Genomic DNA, 17904 nt, shown 5'->3' on the forward strand with positions numbered 1-17904 from the left:
ACTCCAAGGCTGCTTAAGGAAAGGGGTCCCCTCTGGAAACAGCAAACACCAATAGGACCAATGAATTCGTTTATGCAGTCTTATTTCTGACTTATTTCTGACTCAGCCACACCCAAGCCAGCCCTATGGTCACACTTTTGGCAGTATCCTGCCTCTCTTCTCAGTAGCTCCTCCCCAGAATACTGTGCCAGCACATCTCTTGTGAGCCTCATTTACCCTCCCTGGTACGTGATAAATGTAAGGGTTCATGCTTGGATGCCTTCCAGGGTTCTCATGTTTATTTCAGAGAGGGCTCTAGAAGGCTGAAAAGCTTTATGGGACTCAAAAGGATGAAGCTAGAAACTGGAAGTGGTATGATAACTGGGGAGTACTTAGAGGCAGGGGGCAAATGGGGTCCTTCCGGGGCTTTCCACCCATCACACGAGCAGATATTTCCCACGTCACTTGCTTGCTGATTGACTTTCTAGGGACTAATGTCTACTTCAGTGAGGCAGAGGGGAGGTGAGCTGCTATATTTCGGTCCTAGTTGTGTAGCAATAGAAGGTAAACCACATTTCGACTTTCAATTTTGTGTTTATTTTCACTGGTTATTTTTAGTTGGTTCAAGTCTAGGAATACTTAAAAATCACTCCTTCCTGAAATAGCTTTAGTTCTCCGAAATTAGAAAAGTAAGATGCTTTCAAGTTGCAAATCATTGCATTGATGATTATAAGACATTCTTTCTATTAAACAGCCAGAGATGAAGTGAGCAGGAAATAGACCTTCTGGTGCCCTGAGGTGTTCATTGCCTTTACTCAGCTTGATCGTATTGCTCTTGAACAAGTGCCTATGGAACAGTTTCTAAAATACTTCCTTCTGGCAGATTTCAAGTGGCTTGAGAGAAGCGAATGCACATATTCCTTGTTTATTATGCACAACATGGCTACCAATGAGTTCTTGACACCATCCATTTTATAAAGGGCTGTCTTATCTCTAATACAGAAGTGCCTTGAGGATATTAGTTGTAGCAAACCCACACTGGGCCAGTCAGCTCTCAGTTGGCTAGAGCCCAGCAGTGATGAGGCCAAGGTCATAGATTCAATCCCAAATGGGCCATTTAGCTTTAAACAGAAGATGAATGAGTTATTTTTTTGTGTGTTTCCAGGTTGCAGCTCTCTCATTGCCTTCCGGGTTGCAATGCAGTGTGCTAATAAATGAGACTGTAGCTTGGTGTCCGGCCTGTCTGAGGGTCTGTTAGAGCTTTTTCCAGCAGGAAAACAGGGGCATGAGTATTTAGAGCTCTAGGCCACAGAAGAAGGGCCATATTAGGAAGACAGTGGAGTGAGAGCCCAGAGGTGAACCCCAGAGCAGTTTGGAAGGGTAGACCCAGGGCCTGAGGCAGGAGCTGGCCCACCAGGTATGGTACCTAGAAAGCAGCAGGTCAAGGAATGGTGAGCTTATGTGAGGGAACTACTGAAGTTGTGTAAGGAAAGTCTGGAAAAACTTGCTGTGCCTTTGGAATATTTCTTTATCCTTTATTTTCCAGTTTTATTGAGATAGAATTAACATATAACATCATATAATGGGATGATTTGGTAGACATATGCATATTGAAAAATGATTACCACAGTAGGGTCAGTTAACACATCCATCTCTCACATAAGTTACCATTTTTTTCAGGATGGGGGCGTTGAGAACTTTTAAGATCTACTCTCCTAGCACCTTTCAAGTATTTAATACAGTATTGTTAACTATAGTCACCATACTGTATGTTGGATCCTGGAATGTTTATTATGGTACTTCAGGACTCTGTTGATGTCACCTCATTTGTGAGACTTCCAGACCACCACTCTCCTCACATCCAGGCAGACTCTGGGATGTTTCAATTCAACTTCAACTCACGTGGGACCCTGTGATTATCTCTGTTATATCACTTACCACACTGTGTTTTAACCTTTCATTTGTATTTCAGTCTCTTCCATGTAAACAAAGAAAAACAAAGTGTTGCTCATCACCCAGTTCTACAAGGATTAGTTCTAGCCACTGCAGTCGCTGACAAACAGTTCACCCTGAGAGAGACGAATTCAGGATGAAAAACAGGATGAGGTACTTTGTGGTTTGGATAAACAGGCCCCAGAGATAGATGTATTTATCTCAAGAAGAATTGTCATGACCCCAGATTCTTGCATCTTCCCATACATAGAAAAGCACTAAAATCTGAACTTGAGATATCTGTTCTTCGTGAACTGCAGTTATCTTTTACCAAGAACGTATGCTCGACTGCACGTATTCCCTAGCCAAAAATCATATATAAACTGGCTTCTCCCTTACCTCTTCGGAGCAGTTCCCTCAGAGCTACTGAGAGGCAGTCTACCAGGCTATAGTCCTCAGCAGGACCCTGAATAAAACCTAAACTCACAACTCTTATGTTGTATGTTTTGCTTTGAGTTGACACCCACTAGACAGCAAACTTCTTTATGTTTAGATCACTAGCACCCAGCAGCTATAGGCTTAATGCACGCTTCTTGGCTGACTGAATGAGTGATCGAATGAATAGAAGAATGAAGAAACAGGGAAGAAAATGCCAAGGAAGAGATAGGGGTGGGTTCTAGAAGAATGAGTCAATGTTTGATAGGAATAACACGCTGTGTTTTAGAGAGAGGGAGATGTTTAGTGTATCTGGTGCCCTGAGTGCCTGGAGGAAAGTCAAGGGAGCAGAGGCTGAAAGGGAAGTTGGGATCAGAGGATGAAGGGCCTTGTGTCACATCCTAAAGAGTTGGAACCTCTTCTCTAGCAGTGGTTCTCAAACCTCAGGGTGCATTCTAATTATCTAAGGGCTTCATAAAGCACAGATGAGTGGGCCTCATTTCCTAACTTTCTAGTCTGAGTTGGAGCTCTCAAATTTGCATTTCTAACAGGTTCCCAAGTGATGCTGTTACTGTTGGCCTGGGATGAAAATCTCAGAACCCTGATCTAAGCTGTGGGCTTGGGGCTGTAAGGAGAGCGGTCAGGAGTAGCTCAGACCTGAAAAAAAGTGCTGTGAAGTGGGGACTGGTCATGGACGTCCATTCATTCATTCATTCATTCAGTAAGTATTTAATAAGCACCAACTATGTACTTGGCATTGTTTTGATGCTGGAGATACAGCAGTAAACAAAGAATTGTTAAGATCGGGCTCAGGGTGAGTTCCTATGCAAATTTGATTTATCCCTGAGTCGCCAGAAGGGCAGACCTTGGTCCTTTAAAATGCTGCCTCCCTCAGGTCAGGCTTAATCTCAAATTGTGAACCTCCTGGTCAGGGTTACAAGGCATTCATCTCTTGGGAAATACAGCAAGGAGTCTTAATACAACCTTATGTACCACAGACGATTCTGGAACCCTAGCAGAGGAAGGCAGCCACTGTACTACTTTTTATATGAATCCTGTTTTCCCAGGATTGTCCAGATGCAAATGTTATTGGTTTATCCTCGGCGTGGCTTCCCCGTTTGAGGGCCTTGGAGGAGCCTTTTTAAAAATCAGTGTCCAAGGCCTCTCCTAGACCAATTAATTCAGAATTTCTGGGGTGAGGCCCAGCCTAGGTATTTTGTAAAAGTTCCCTAGATGATTCTAATGTGTAGCCAGGGTTGAGATCCTCAGCTATTGAATAATCTGAATCCTCAAGAGCTGAACGTAAGCACTTGTGACAAGCATAGATCCCCAGAGGCTTCTGTTGCTGGAAATGAATCCCCAAGGGTCAGGATGGCAGAAATGCCAGATGACTTCCTAGAACTTGATGAGCCACTGGAAGGTGATAAATCTTTTGATTCACAGTGTGTTGTATATGGCCATTGACAGCTTGAAAAGTTTCAGAAACATTGGTCCTTCACTAAGAAATAATTGTCATGGTTATATTTGCTTATCTCTGCCCCCCTCTCTCCATTTCATCTCTGGCAGTATAATGTCATGTTTAAGAGCCCATGGTTAGGGAAGAGCTGGTTTTGACCCCTGGCTCGATCGCTATGATGTATCCTAACCTTGTGACATTCTCTGAGCATCAGTTTCCTCATCTGTAAAACAGGGATGCTAGTACCTACCACACAGGTTTATTGTTGAGGGTAAGGGTTAAATCAGAAAATATGTGTAAAGTATAACACACTGCCTGGATCAGGTAAATGTCTGGGGAGGGGGTGTCACACGTCAAATACCCTCAGGGGTCACCTCGGGGCCGTGGGGTTGGGAGGGTGGAGGAAATGGAAGACTTTCACATTTTACTTTATACCCTTTTGTATTGCTTTATTTATTTTTTATTTTTATTTTTAGAAGATGTTGGGATAGGAGTTTTATTAATTTATTTACACTGTGTTGGGTCTTTGTTTCTGTGCGAGGGCTTTCTCTAGTTGTGGCAGGCGGGGGCCACTCTTCATCGCGGTGTGCGGGCCTCTCACTATCGCGGCCTCTCTTGTTGCGGAGCACAGGCTCCAGATGCGCAGGCTCAGTAGTTGTGGCTCACGGGCCCAGTTGCTCCGCGGCATGTGGGATCCTCCCAGACCAGGGCTCGAACCCGTGTCCCCTGCATTAGCAGGCAGATTCTTAACCACTGCGCCACCAGGGAAGCCCCTGTATTGCTTTAAATTTATAGATGGCGTAATTTACCTTTGTAATTTTTTTAAAAATTTATTTATTTTTGGCTGTGTTGTGTCTTTGTTTCTGTGCGAGGGCTTTCTCTAGTTGCGGTGAGCGGGGACCACTCTTCATCGCGGTGCGCAGGCCTCTCACTGTCGCGGCCTCTCTTGTTACGGAGCACAGGCTCCAGACGTGCAGGCTCAGTAGTTGTGGCTCACGGGCCCAGTTGCTCCGCGGCACATGGGATCCTCCCAGACCAGGGCTCGAACCCGTGTCCCCTGCATCGGCAGGCAAACTCTCAACCACTGCGCCACCAGGGAAGCCCCTACCTTTGTAAGTTTTGAAAGTGCCAAGAAAAGACAAAAGAAGCTGACTCCCATGTCATGAGCCCAGAGAGTCTGCAGGTAGGCTCAGAGGTCACCCAGCCTGTGCCCCTAACAAGTGAAAGAAACTCTGCTACTATCGCCCTATGAGGACTCATTCAGTTTCCACTGCACGTTCTCTAGGGCAGGATTTGAGGTCCAGGCCATTTCATTTTTCATACAACTCGAAATGCTAGAAAGTTATCTTTCTATATTGAGCCCAAATCTATCTGCCTGTGATGCCCTCCCGTTAGGCCTACCTAGTTTCACCTCATGAAGCCATCCAGAGTAAACTTAATGGATTCTACTGTACATTATGATAAGCCTTGATATATTTAAAAAGAGTTCTCCTGTCATTTTGAAATTTGCTCTTTTCAGAAAATCCCCAAATATTTCAGCTGTTCCTCAGAGGACATAGCTTCCCTGCACTGTCACAGATTGGGTTCTGTGGAAGGAGACATAGAACAGACTGGAGGGTTCAAGGTGTTTATTATGGGTCAATGCTTACCAAAGAATTGGGGAAGAGTCAGACTGGGGAGGGGAAGAACTTGAACTACAATGCAAGCTCAACAAAGTCTCAGCTAACCAGGCAGGGAGCTCTGGATTACCTGTCAGAGTTGCCCAGCAGCAGGCATTATGCCCTAGTCCCCTGAGTCCCCATTGTGGGAAGTGTCACCTCGGGTGACAGCTCTCTGCAGCTGAGTCTGTCTGCTGACTGCACGCCTCACAACTGGGCCACAAGTCCTTCCTTGGAGTGGGATCTGGATTGGCGTGTTCCCACGTCTATCACAGTCTATCTGTTACGCCATCTGGATTCACTTCTCCACACAGCTTCAAGGGACAGGTCTTCCGGGAACCACTGGAGTCAGTAGGCCGCTCTTCCTGAGGAGAAACTGAGAAGAAGCAGGTGAGGGAGGTTAACTGGATGAACTACAGTCCCTGCTACTACAGTTGGTCTCAGGACCACGATTGGTACTGCGTTCTACACCATTGTGTGACAGCATCCCGACCTCTTCCTGATGACCATGGTCAATTGTCCCTGTCAGGACAGTGGCTCATTCTTGCCTGTGTGTCCCTGATGAGATGTCCAGAGTGCCCAGGTGGCAGCCGTAGCTAATGTAATTCAATGCAACTCTTGTTGTGTCCCCTGGAGGGGGTGTTCCCCTTTTGGGAATCACAGTCTTGAACTTAACAGAGCCCTGAGTTTCATGGATGGAAAGCACAGATTCTCCCAATGGGTTTTGTGAGTGATGATAAGTAAGTGGTGTATTGGTTGGCTAGGGCTGCTGTAAGAAAGCACCACAACCTGGGTGGCTTAGCAGTTTTGGAGGCTAGAAGTATGAGATCAAGGTGTCAGCAGCGTTGGTTCCTTCTGAGGGCCATGAGGGAAGGATCTGTTCCAGGCCTCTCTCCTTGGCTTGTAGGAAGTTCTCTTCTCCTTGTGTTTCTACTGTGTCTTCCCTCTGTACATGTCTGAGTCCAAATTTCCTCTTCTTATAAAGACACCAGTCAGATTAGGGTCCAGCCTAATGACTCCGTTTTAACTTAGTTACCTGTATAAAAACGCTATTTCCAAATATCACATTCGGAGGTACAGGGGGTGAGGATATCAACATATACATTTTTCGAGGGGGACAGAATTCAGCCCATAACAAGTGTGGTCACTTTTGCTTCCACTCCTTTGTTCCCAGACCTATGTATTCTTCCTGCTGGGGTCACACCACCAAATGGAAGTGTTTGATTCAGTACACATACGACATCTTGAAGGGTGGTTCCCTGTTCTCACCAAATGTTGCCTATGAGCTGGTACTTTTAGCTGTGCCTTCAGCAGGCCATCCCAGTGCTCTGTCAGATCCGTAGATTCTCATGGTCGTGGTCCCACTCCCACACGTTGTGTTCTGTAAAGCAGGTCCCCTGGTCAGATGCACTGTAATGTGGGTTCCTGTGCTGATAAGTCGAATATTCTGTGAGCCCTCAGGGAGTAGTGCTGGCTGTGGCCCTGTAGACAGAAAAGGTGAACTCATACTATTGCTGTGAGAATAAACACTGGTCTTTCCAAGTAAGGGAGGCTCAATATGGTCAGCATGCCACCAAGTGGCCAGGAGGACTCCTTAAGGAATAGCGCCATGGTCGGGGCTCGATGTTGGTCTCGCTGTTGAAAGGTTGGGTATTGAGAGGCCGCAGTAATTAGATCCATCTTCTGAAGTGGGAGTTCATGCTGTTGGGCCCACGTGCAGCCTTCATCTCTGCCACCATAGCTACTCCGTTCATGCACCCATCATGCCAGTTTGGGGATGCTCGATGATAAAGGCTGACTAAGGTCACCTGGCCAAGTCATTGCGTCAGTTTGCTTATTCAGTGCCTCGTCCGTGGTAGATGCTTTCTAGTGATATTGAAATGGGATACAAAGGTCTTCACGCTTTGTCCTCACTCCCATTTGTCCATCCACATGCCTCTACTGCTGAGTTCCTTGCCCTCGGTACTCCCGTCTCCCTCCTTCCAGGCTCCTAACCAGCTGGCCAGACCGTTCACAACTTCTTTTTCCAAAGATATTGGTTGCCCAGGTACATTGTCCCAAACTGCCCATTGCAAGTTTCTTTCCTGCCCACTTGCTTTCAAGGCCGTCACTGAGTGAGGTTGTATGTGTGGCTAGCACCCAAGCACACCCACATATGGATGGCTGTGCAGCCATACACCAGGCTCAGGCTTTTCCCTCCTCTGTCAGCTGGTGGTATGGGATCCCCCATGTGGCCTCGAATGTCAGCTCACGTAGGACTCTGGGGCAACAGTGGTAGATGCCGTAAGGATCTGGGCTACTTGCTCATGCATCATGCTTGTGCCCTGTGGCTCTGCTCATGCTTAATTCAAGATGTACTCCTTCTAGCTTATGATGGAGTATTGATCAGCTCACCTCATCTCGTGACTTGGTGCACCTGACCCAGACCACAGGGGAGATTCTGGACTCGTGGACTCTTGGTGTCTAAGGGTCAGGCATTCTGTCTCTACCAGTGGTCTACCATGAGGAGTTTTTGTTTTAAGTGTTCCAGGTCTCCACTGCTGTCACCATGGTCTTGCACTAGAATCCCAGCACCATGTTTTGTGGCTCTTCCCCTGGGGCTTGCCACAACCTCTCCATGGCATTGTTTCTCACCATTGATACCTCCAGCATCATAGTGTCTGCTGGACCACAACGTCCAAGAGGCAGGAGTGCTTGCAGTAAAGCCTGAACTTGATGCAAAGCACTCCTGTAGGCTCACAAGGGTCAGAAGTGTCTGCTGTGTCCTCCATAAAAGCCTGATACCTCCTGCCCACTAGTGACTTCCTTTCCACGGGACCACTCTTCTGATTCTGGTGAATATTGTAACAACTGGACCACCACTTTGGGTAGGAGCTGTGTGCCCCCCTATCACTAGTGAGAGGATTCTCATCACCAGCCTGGCAGCGAGGGGTCCAGCTCCGGAGGCCTGTCTTGTCACCTGCTTTCTTGGACCACTCCTCACACCAACTTCCTCATGCTGGGTTTTCTGGAAGCAGATGCTGAGATGGAATTTAGAGGACAGGATATGTTTTAGGGACCAACACCTGTGAAAGGAAGCCTGACGGAGGAGAGGAAGGAGTCCAAGTGCGGCGCAGAGCTGATAGCGCCTTGGCCCACCCAGCGAGGAGCTCTGGAGCAAGTGTTGCCCTTCACAGTTGCCCTGGGGCGGGTGGAAATGGCCAGGCCTTTTTACCCATCCCCCCTCACCCACTCTGCTCAGCCACCTGACGATGGCAGTACCTCGTGTCCCTCTGCTCTCTGTAGTCCTGACCTCGGGCGAGGCAGCTCTCTGCGTCCGCGGCAGACCCTAAGGGAGCTGGCAGCTGGTGGCTGGGTGTGACCATACGCCCTGCAGGGGGGCGGCAGGGCCTTCCTTGAAGCAGGATCTGGCCAGTGTGTGTCCCTGTTTCCCACCTCCGCCACCATTCTGGTCACCCGTGTCAGTGCAGGTTACAGTGTGGGAACTACCTCGTGAATCAAAGGCTCCAGAGCACAGTGCAGCGAGTCTGAGACCAGCGCCTCATTTGAGCAGAAGATCCAGCACACTGGTCCATGACCCCAAGGTGGCATTTTCTTTCCGTTTTTAAAAAATCATCTCACATTATCCAAGTATACAAAGCTTCAGTAGAGCAGAGGAGTTGAAATCACAGGAAAGCAGTGTAGAGTGGGGAGAGCATGGTGTCGAGTCAGCATGAGATGAGTGGAAATCCCTGCCCTGCTACTTACTTGCTACGTGACCAGCACTTATTCAGTTGTCCATAAATATTGGTGAGAGGAGTTTTGAAGTGATTTAGAGTGATTTACGTTCTCTGAGCCTCCTTCGTGCTCTAGAAGATGGGAGTAATAAGCACCTACCACACGCTCGTTCTGAGAATTAAAGCAAAGAAGGCAATTATGAAAAGTTGTTCACTGCTATATCACCAGCATCAAGAACAGTATCTGGCCCTGAGGTAGCGCTCAAATATGTGAATGTGTGTGTGATGAATGAATCAAAAACTTTGGTGCACAATAAATGCTGACTTTTATGATTATTATGCACTAAACACTTTACATGCATTAACTCCTATGAGTATCTTCACCATTTTACAGATGAGGCAACTGAGGCTCAGAAAGGGGAAGGTCATGTTGCCAGTAAGTTGGTGAACCAGAATGGGAGCCCAGATCTTTGTGCTTCAAATACCTGTGCTCTTTCCCACATGCAACTTACAGTTTTTGGCCATCTGTATCAGCACACTGAAGTACTGACCAGGGAGTGGATTTTCTGACAGAAGAAAAGGGATGGTCCACCTTTTCAGAGCAGGGCAGTCTCGTTTTCAGAGGCTGAAGCTGCTGGAAATTTGATAGTTCTTTAGACTCTCTTGAGAATAGATGCCTTACCCTGAAGGATCTATCCACTGTCTTTTAAAAGAGCAGGCTCCCAAAATATAGACTTTTGATAATAGAGCAAGAAATTAGTCGAAGGTGAAGGAAGAAGGTTCATTCATCAGTCAATTGTAGCTGTGAACCAACACTAAAATGAGGGCGTATTATATACCATGCTTTACACACTTTAAAAAGCACATCTTTCTACTGCCCCAAGTTTTTCTTACACTCTTCCTTAGCTCTCTACTGATGCATGCTGGTAGCTTGGGGAATGGAGAGTGCTGGGGGAAGTCTAGGCAAAATGGCCCCTCCAAAGGGCATGGCCCCAATCCCACCAGCATGCTCCATTCACCAAGCTCAAGTCACTAAGTACCTTCTGATGAAACACTGATTTCAAGACACCCAAAGAGCCAGTTTGGAGCTCTTTGTTTCCCTTCCTCTCCTATGGCCTTTGAATCCTGAATCCAGCAAAATGGCTCTCTTTCTGGCCAGGTGAAACCAGGCCATAATTGCCCCTGCCCCGGGCTCTCAAATGCACAGCTAGCTGTGGATCTTCATCTTTAATCTCAGGACCAGGATCTCATGTGCTTTGGAAAGTGTGTAAAGCATGTTATATAATGCTCGCTTTAGGCTTGACTCACAGCTGAGATTAAACCTTGACTGATGAATGAACCTTTCACATCTAAAGGCCATAGCTGAGTATTAGAATCCTTGAACTGTCAGCAATACGATAGTGCACATGCTAGGAAAGTGTAAGGAGCTTTGAAAACAAGCATTTTCTGCTAATTTTAGCTTTCCTACACCGTAAGAAGACTCACCAGCTCTGTGGCTCCATGTACTTCAGAAATAATACCAGCTCTGCTCTTACTCCTGGCGACTGAAGGTCGGGCAGGGGTGCGGGTATACATCATATTCTTCATTTTCTCCCGTGAGTGCTAACTTTTTCCAGGCAGCCACTGTCAGATGGTTACCTGCCTGTCTACAGACTGTATCCATCACCATCATCATCATCGTCATAGTCACCATCATCATAGAACATGGTCGTACCTGTGCCTGAATGGTCTCCCCTAAATCTGTTTTCTTCAGGACCCCTTGCCTAAACCACTTCAGAATTCTTCAGTCTGACAGTTTACTGCCATCATTCACTCAAAATTGAGTGATATTATGTTCTTTTGGTCTAGTGTATGCCTCTTGTCTTCTATTTTGACTCTCACAAAAAAGAAATATACATGTATATATAGTAAATATACATATATATATATTACATTTATCAGCAAATCCAGTTGCCTTCACCTTCAAAAACAAATCCACAATGTGATTATATTTATACAGTGTGTGTGTGTGTGTGTGTGTGTGTGTGTGTAACCTCTAGCCTGGACCACAGCCATAGCCTCCTAACTAGTCTCTGGTCACACTAAGTGATCACTCTTGTCCTGTACAATCCGTTCCTTCTCTCATAGCAGCCTGAATAATCCTTTATTAATACAAATCAGATCATGTCGCTCTCCTGCTCAGAAGCTTCTAACCACTTCTGGTTGCATTCATACTTCCTGCCACACACCCCCGAGGCCCTGCGTGGTCTGGGCTCTACTGACCTCTTAAGCCTCATCTCCTCTCTCCTCCTTTCTCACTCTGCTCCATCCACGCTGGATGAAATGAGATAAAGTGAATGTTATGGGATGCATGAGGGGACCTTCCCTGGAGTCCTGGAAATTTGGCTGAAGCTCAAAACTGGGGGCAATGGGTGTTAAGTAAATTGATAATAATGGAGGCTTACAGTTATTCCTCACTATGTGCCAGGCACGCGTCTAAGTGCTTTCACGTGGATGGACTCCTTTAAACACACCCCCATGAAGCGGTTACTATTATCATTCTCGTTGTACAGAAAAGGAAGCCGAAGTACAGAGATGACAGGTAACTTGGCAGAATTCACACACACACGGTGAGTGCTGGGGCCAAGAGTTGGTCCGGGTGGTGTGACCCTGGAGTCCGTGCCCTTCACAGCCACCTTTCAGCTGCTCTTCACAGTCTCAAGGGATCAGCCAAGGAGCTACCAAACACACCTTGCCGACACTTGCTAAGAGGTGGCTAAACGGCTCCTTTAGACCCTCATCCCCACCCCATCCAACCTAGTAAAGCAGAAGAAGGGGGCTTTTTGAAGGGAGGACTGTCTTGGGAGAGGGAATTTTGTATTAGTAGAGAGTTATCAGACCACGTTGGGGGCATTTTCCTTCCCTCCTCATGGGGGGCAAAGGACTCCTTCAAGCCAAATGAGACGGGACTGTGGATATGTCCTAGAGGACCAGTTATACAGAGCTCTTTACTGGCAGGGGCTGTGTCTTTTGGGGTCTCTGTGTCCGCAGTTTCTAGAACTGTGCCAGGCACAGAGTGGGAGCTCTGTACCCCAGTGAGGGAGTCCCAGTTGCACGGGAACCTTTGTATGCAGAGCACTTCCCTCCACTGGCTGGGGACCACCCAGGAAATGAGATGGATGGGTTGGGCCTTGAGCTGCTTATGATCTAGAAAGGGAGATGGAAAGCATAGAGCAATTTGGAAAAGGAAAACAAAAAAAAAAGACGAGCACAAAAAGACACAGAGAAAAGTCCAGTTGCTAAGTATGAAAACTAAAGGCAACCAGCAAGGAGGGCTTAATAAAGGTTGCAGTTATTATTATCTTCATTTAGTAGATGTCAAAACAAGATGCAGAAAGATGATGAAGGGCATGGATTTACACTCATAGTGCAATCCGACACGCCAGGAAGATTCAGTCACTTCGATTTGCTGGGGCCCGTCTCCCAATTCTTGTGATTGAATGGGGCTCAAAGACATGGGAGCATTATTATAGGAAAAATCATGATAATGAAACTTGCTGGAGAATAATGACTACATCTTACAGCTGCATCTGATTCCACTACATCTGTGCCCATCGACTCAGTCAGCAGTGCCAGAGTCACTTGAGTAATTGTAGCCAGAGTTAGGGAGGCTGCCAGCTATGGCCCTGGCAGCAGGCACTGGAGCTGGAAAAATGGAGTAAGGAGGTGGAGAGGGATGTACTTTCAACAGAAACCTTGGGCAAGGGGATTAGAGAGGTCCCTTTATAAATAAGTGGCAGGGTTGTACAGGCTGTTGGTTATGAGCTAGGGCATTGGAGCCATACTGTCTGGCTCCAGATTCTGGCCTGCTTAGTGACCGCAAGTAACTTATTCATTCTGGCACTGGAGTGTGGCACGTTGATTAACCTCTATATGACTGTTCTCTCATCCATAAAATGGAACTGTTAATAGTGCCTACCTCATTGGATTGTCATGAGTGTTAAATGAAATAGTGTATGTAAAGTGTTTGGCATTTAGCTAGCGCTTAACAAATATTTGCTATTATTATTATTTCCTACCATATTTTTCACACTGTGGTTTCAACCCATTAATAGATGAGAAAAATCATTTAGGTAGTCGTGACTTGGGTATTTCATTAATAAAATAGCATCGGATGAAAACTATGAGTGCCTTGAATGTTGTAAATGTTTCATGAAACTTGCTTCAGGTGTTTATGTGTGTACATGTGTAACACACATGTATGAACATACCATAAACACCAATACACACATATACATGGGTATACATGAAAACATGTACATACTTATATGTGTAAATATATACATTTACTTATACAGACACAAACCCTTAAAAACACACATATTCACATGCATGCACATATGCACATAAACAATGGCATCCCCATTCACAGATATACAAACACACATATACATGTGCAGACACGCACACACATGCACACCTACATATATATATTCATGCATATACACATACATATACAGACATTAATGCACTGATACATGTAAACACTCATAACATATATAAAGACATATACACAACACACATTAATGTATATACACACACACACAAATACAAATGAACATACACACATACGGAGACATGCAGTAACATACACACATACAATAGATACACATATACACATACACACAGAGATACATGTTCACAAACATGATTCACACATATATGTATAAATATACATTCACACACACCTAGACATATACCACCTGCACAAATACAAACACACACCCACATATATCTATATAATACATACAGCACTATTCTGTTGTCATGAGAATCAGGTTCCAGATTTCAGGTGTGCCTTTGCCTCTGATCCATGTTCAGACTAGATCAGTCCTCAGACCCTAGCACACATGGTGTCACTAGAGAGAAACATCTTATCACACCAGAAGCATTTTATAATCATTATTGGCAGATTGCAATACTGCTTTTAAACCATTTATCCATATTACCTACTCAGAAAAGACTGGTGACATCAACCATTCATGTTTAAATCCTTAACTTCTGGGAGATATTTGGACTTGGGTTATATTGCCAAAGCCTGACTGCATGGGAGAGACCAGTGCTGCTGGGAATTGTTTCCACTGTCTAATTTGGAAAGAGTTGATCCCTAACTAGAATTCAGAGAGAAAGGGAACTTGTATGAGTGAAAGCCATCACAAAAATAGACAAAGAGAGAAACCCCAAATTAGAGAGGAGATCTTTAATATTTCTGCAACATAAAGGAGTTTTTAAATGAGTGACTAGAGAAGATAAATTGTACTTTCAACCTGTCTCAAAAAATGTACAAATGAGAGGCCCACTGTCTTCATTAGGTGGGAGGAGGGGGAGGTACTAGAGGTATTTGAAAGCCAAGAATCCTGGATCTCTCTTATGTGGTGATGGAAAAGGTTTGGGAAACTTTAGGTTTCAGCCCACATATGAAGGTTGAGAATGGAGAGTACCAGGTAGAGAGACCCAGAAGAGACAGCTCACAAGAAAGAAGAATTGGGCACTCTACTGGCATATTGCCAACTTGACTTTTTTGTTCCCTACAACGATATCATCCCTGTGTTGGGTTCTGAGGACACAGAGAAGAATAAAAGACAGCCTCTGACCTCTAGGAGCTCAGAGTCTTACCCCACCCTTACTCTGCTAATTCCACAATTGTTACCCTAGAGCCTATGGTAGAGATGGCTAACTGTCCAACCAAATTCATGTTCCCCTTCCACTGTGTGGAGTGGTCACAGGAAAGTGGCTGTCCAGTTGGGGACTACATTCCCAGTCTTCATTAGAGTTTGATGGGATCCTGTGGCTAGTTCTCACCAATAGCATGTGAGTGAAGAGCTGTATATCACTTCTAGGCCATCATGTGCATTTTCTCCACCACATTTTCTCTTTTCACTAGCCTGATACAGAGGAGTATAGTGATCTAGGAAGCCATGTGTGGAAGATAAAGGAGCCACAGTGTAGGAGGAGCCTGGGTCCCTGAGTCACTGCTTAGAAGAAAGCTGCTTAACAGGAACACCTCTTGGTAGTTTTAAATGCGTGAGAAGTAAAGTTCTATTGTGTTTCAGCCTATCAGACATATTTGAGTCTGTTTTTTTCTAGCGCTTACCTTATTCTGACTAATACAAGTGCCTTATGTGAGATGCATCTTTCTCGATTTATCATTTAGATCAGAACATTCCCTGAGTTTGGTCATTCTTGGTCCATCCAGGCTGCTATAACAAAGATACCATAGGCTGGGTGGCTTATAAAAACAGAAATTTATTTGTCACAGTTCTGGAGGCCGGGAAGTCCAAGATCAAGGTGCTGCCAGATTTGATGTCTGATGAGGGCCACCTCCCTGGTTCATAGATGGCCTTCTTCTCACTGTGTCCTCAAGTATTGGAAGGGGAGAGAGAGAGAGAGCTCTCTGGGAATCTCTCTTATAAGGGCACTAATCCCATTCCGGGGGGCTCCATCCTCATGACCTAATTGCTTCCCAAAGACCCCACCTCCTAATTCCATCACTTTGAGGGGGTTAGGATTTCAACATATGAATTTTGAAGACAAAAACATTCTATCTGGCAGTCTTGGATTTAAAGTAATGTGAGGCTATCTAAAACTCTCTCTACTGATTTTGGCCATTAGTACTTATGCTCTGCAAGTAGAGGAAGATTTTTAATACAGGAGAAAAGCAGTTAAATTGCTACTGACCTTCAGATACTTTAGTTGGTGCCAGGCATATAAAGATTATTTTGTTTAGGAAACAATTAAAAGGCACTAGGCACTGTTATAACTGCTTTATAAATATTAACTCATTCAATTTTCCCAACAATTCTATGAACTAGGCTCAAGTATTTCTTCCACTCTACATATGAAGAACTGAGGCACAGAGAGGTTAAATAATTTGCCCAAGGTCACATGCTAAGAAGCAGACTCGGGAGGAAAACCCAGGCCATCTGGCTCCAGAGCTCATGCTTTTATCTGCCATACCAGATTGCCTCCTATTAATGGATGCACTGTTTTTTTCTGCCCTCCTCTTGGTGGGGAGCAGATCTGATTTCCTTCCCTCCACCTTAAAATAGGTAGTGGTTTTTCAAGGAGTGTTCGGGACCATGCTTTTGCTTTGGGGAGAAGATGGCCTTCCAGAGTCCCTTGGCTTGTGGGAATTAATAGGATCGCAGCACACGGGGGTATGATTGCAAATAGAAATACTGCTCTGTTCAAACAAATCTCTTTCTTGCTTCATGCCAAGAACTACAGTGTGTAAACTTACATTCAAATTGGCCTTGGTGCATGGAGCATTGTTTCCTCTATAACAAACCCTTGGCCTTGGTCAGATCTCCCCCCGTCCGAGATCCCAGTCAGGGAGTGTTCAGTAGGGCAGACGTGGCCCATGGCTCTGGGTTGTCAGGGGTCTGCCATGTCTTTGGGTGAGATGAGTGGAGACAGGTCAGTATCCCACCAGCAGCAGGCATCTGCTGTCTTCACTGAAATCGACTGAGTCTGGCTTGTTGATTCTCATATACCCCTTTCCTTGCTCCCTACTTAGACGTTCCTATGGCAGTTTTGTAACTCTTTTCTCTATCACTTATTCCTAAGGGTTGAACTCATCACTACCTCTACTAACCTCAACCCTGTCTGTGTCTCTATCACTTCTTTAAAAATCTCAAGAACATGATGTTTCTACACATCTATATCTCTAGGTATAAAACCATAAAGACTTAGAGTGTCAGAGCTGGAAGGGCCCTTAGAGATGATCTTCTCCCCTAACCCCTTCATTTTATAAATGAGGAGGCTGAGGCCCAGGGGAGGGTGTGGACCTGGAAGTGGAAGTGACTAAAACTGCTGCTGGGGACTTCCCTGGTGGCACAGTGGTTAAGAATCTGCCTGCCAGTGCAGGGGACACGGGTTCGAGCCCTGGTCCGGGAAGATCCCACATGCTGCAGAGCAGCTAAGCCCACGCGCCACAACTACTGAGTCTGTGCTCTAGAGCCCGTGAGCCACAACTACCGAGCCTGTGCTCTAGAGCCCACGAGCCACAAATACTGAGCCTGTGCACCACAACTACTGAAGCCCGCGTGCTGCAACTACTGAAGCCCGTGTGCCTAGAGCCCACGCACCACAACTACTGAGCCCATGAGCCACAACTACTGAAGCCCATGTGCTCTAGGGCCCGTTCTCCTCAACAAGAGAAGCCATCGCAGTGAGAAGCCCGCGCACCGCAACGAAGAGTAGCCCCCGCTCGCCACAACTAGACAAAGCCTGCACACAGCAACGAAGACCCAACGCAGCCAAAAATAAATAAAATTTAAAAAAAGTCAAAACTGCTGCTGAGGGTTGACCTGTGTCCCTAAGTCAGGGCTGTGACACTGATGAGCCACACTTACATGGATAAAATACTGGTATACTATGGCGTTGGCCTCCTAAGCAGTACACTTGGCAGAGTCCAGACTAGTGTTCAAAGGGCCACGTGATTTAGTGAGTGTTCTGGGCTGGTGAGAAAAGGTTGCACCCCATGCTAAAGAGGAGAAATAATGATAGTTGCCAAACATCAAGCCCTCCTCTAGGTCAGCTGTTGTGCTGTGTGCTTACGTGCTCAATTTGTGAGGCAACTAAGGGTTAACTATCACAGCTGTATTATCTGATTCTGAGCCTCACTGTAATCTTCCGAGGTTGGTTCTGTTATCTTTATTTGACAGATGATAAACTGAGGCACAAATAT

This window comes from Delphinus delphis, chromosome X, assembly GCF_949987515.2.
Source record: "Delphinus delphis chromosome X, mDelDel1.2, whole genome shotgun sequence".
NCBI classification, from domain to species: Eukaryota; Metazoa; Chordata; class Mammalia; order Artiodactyla; family Delphinidae; genus Delphinus; species Delphinus delphis.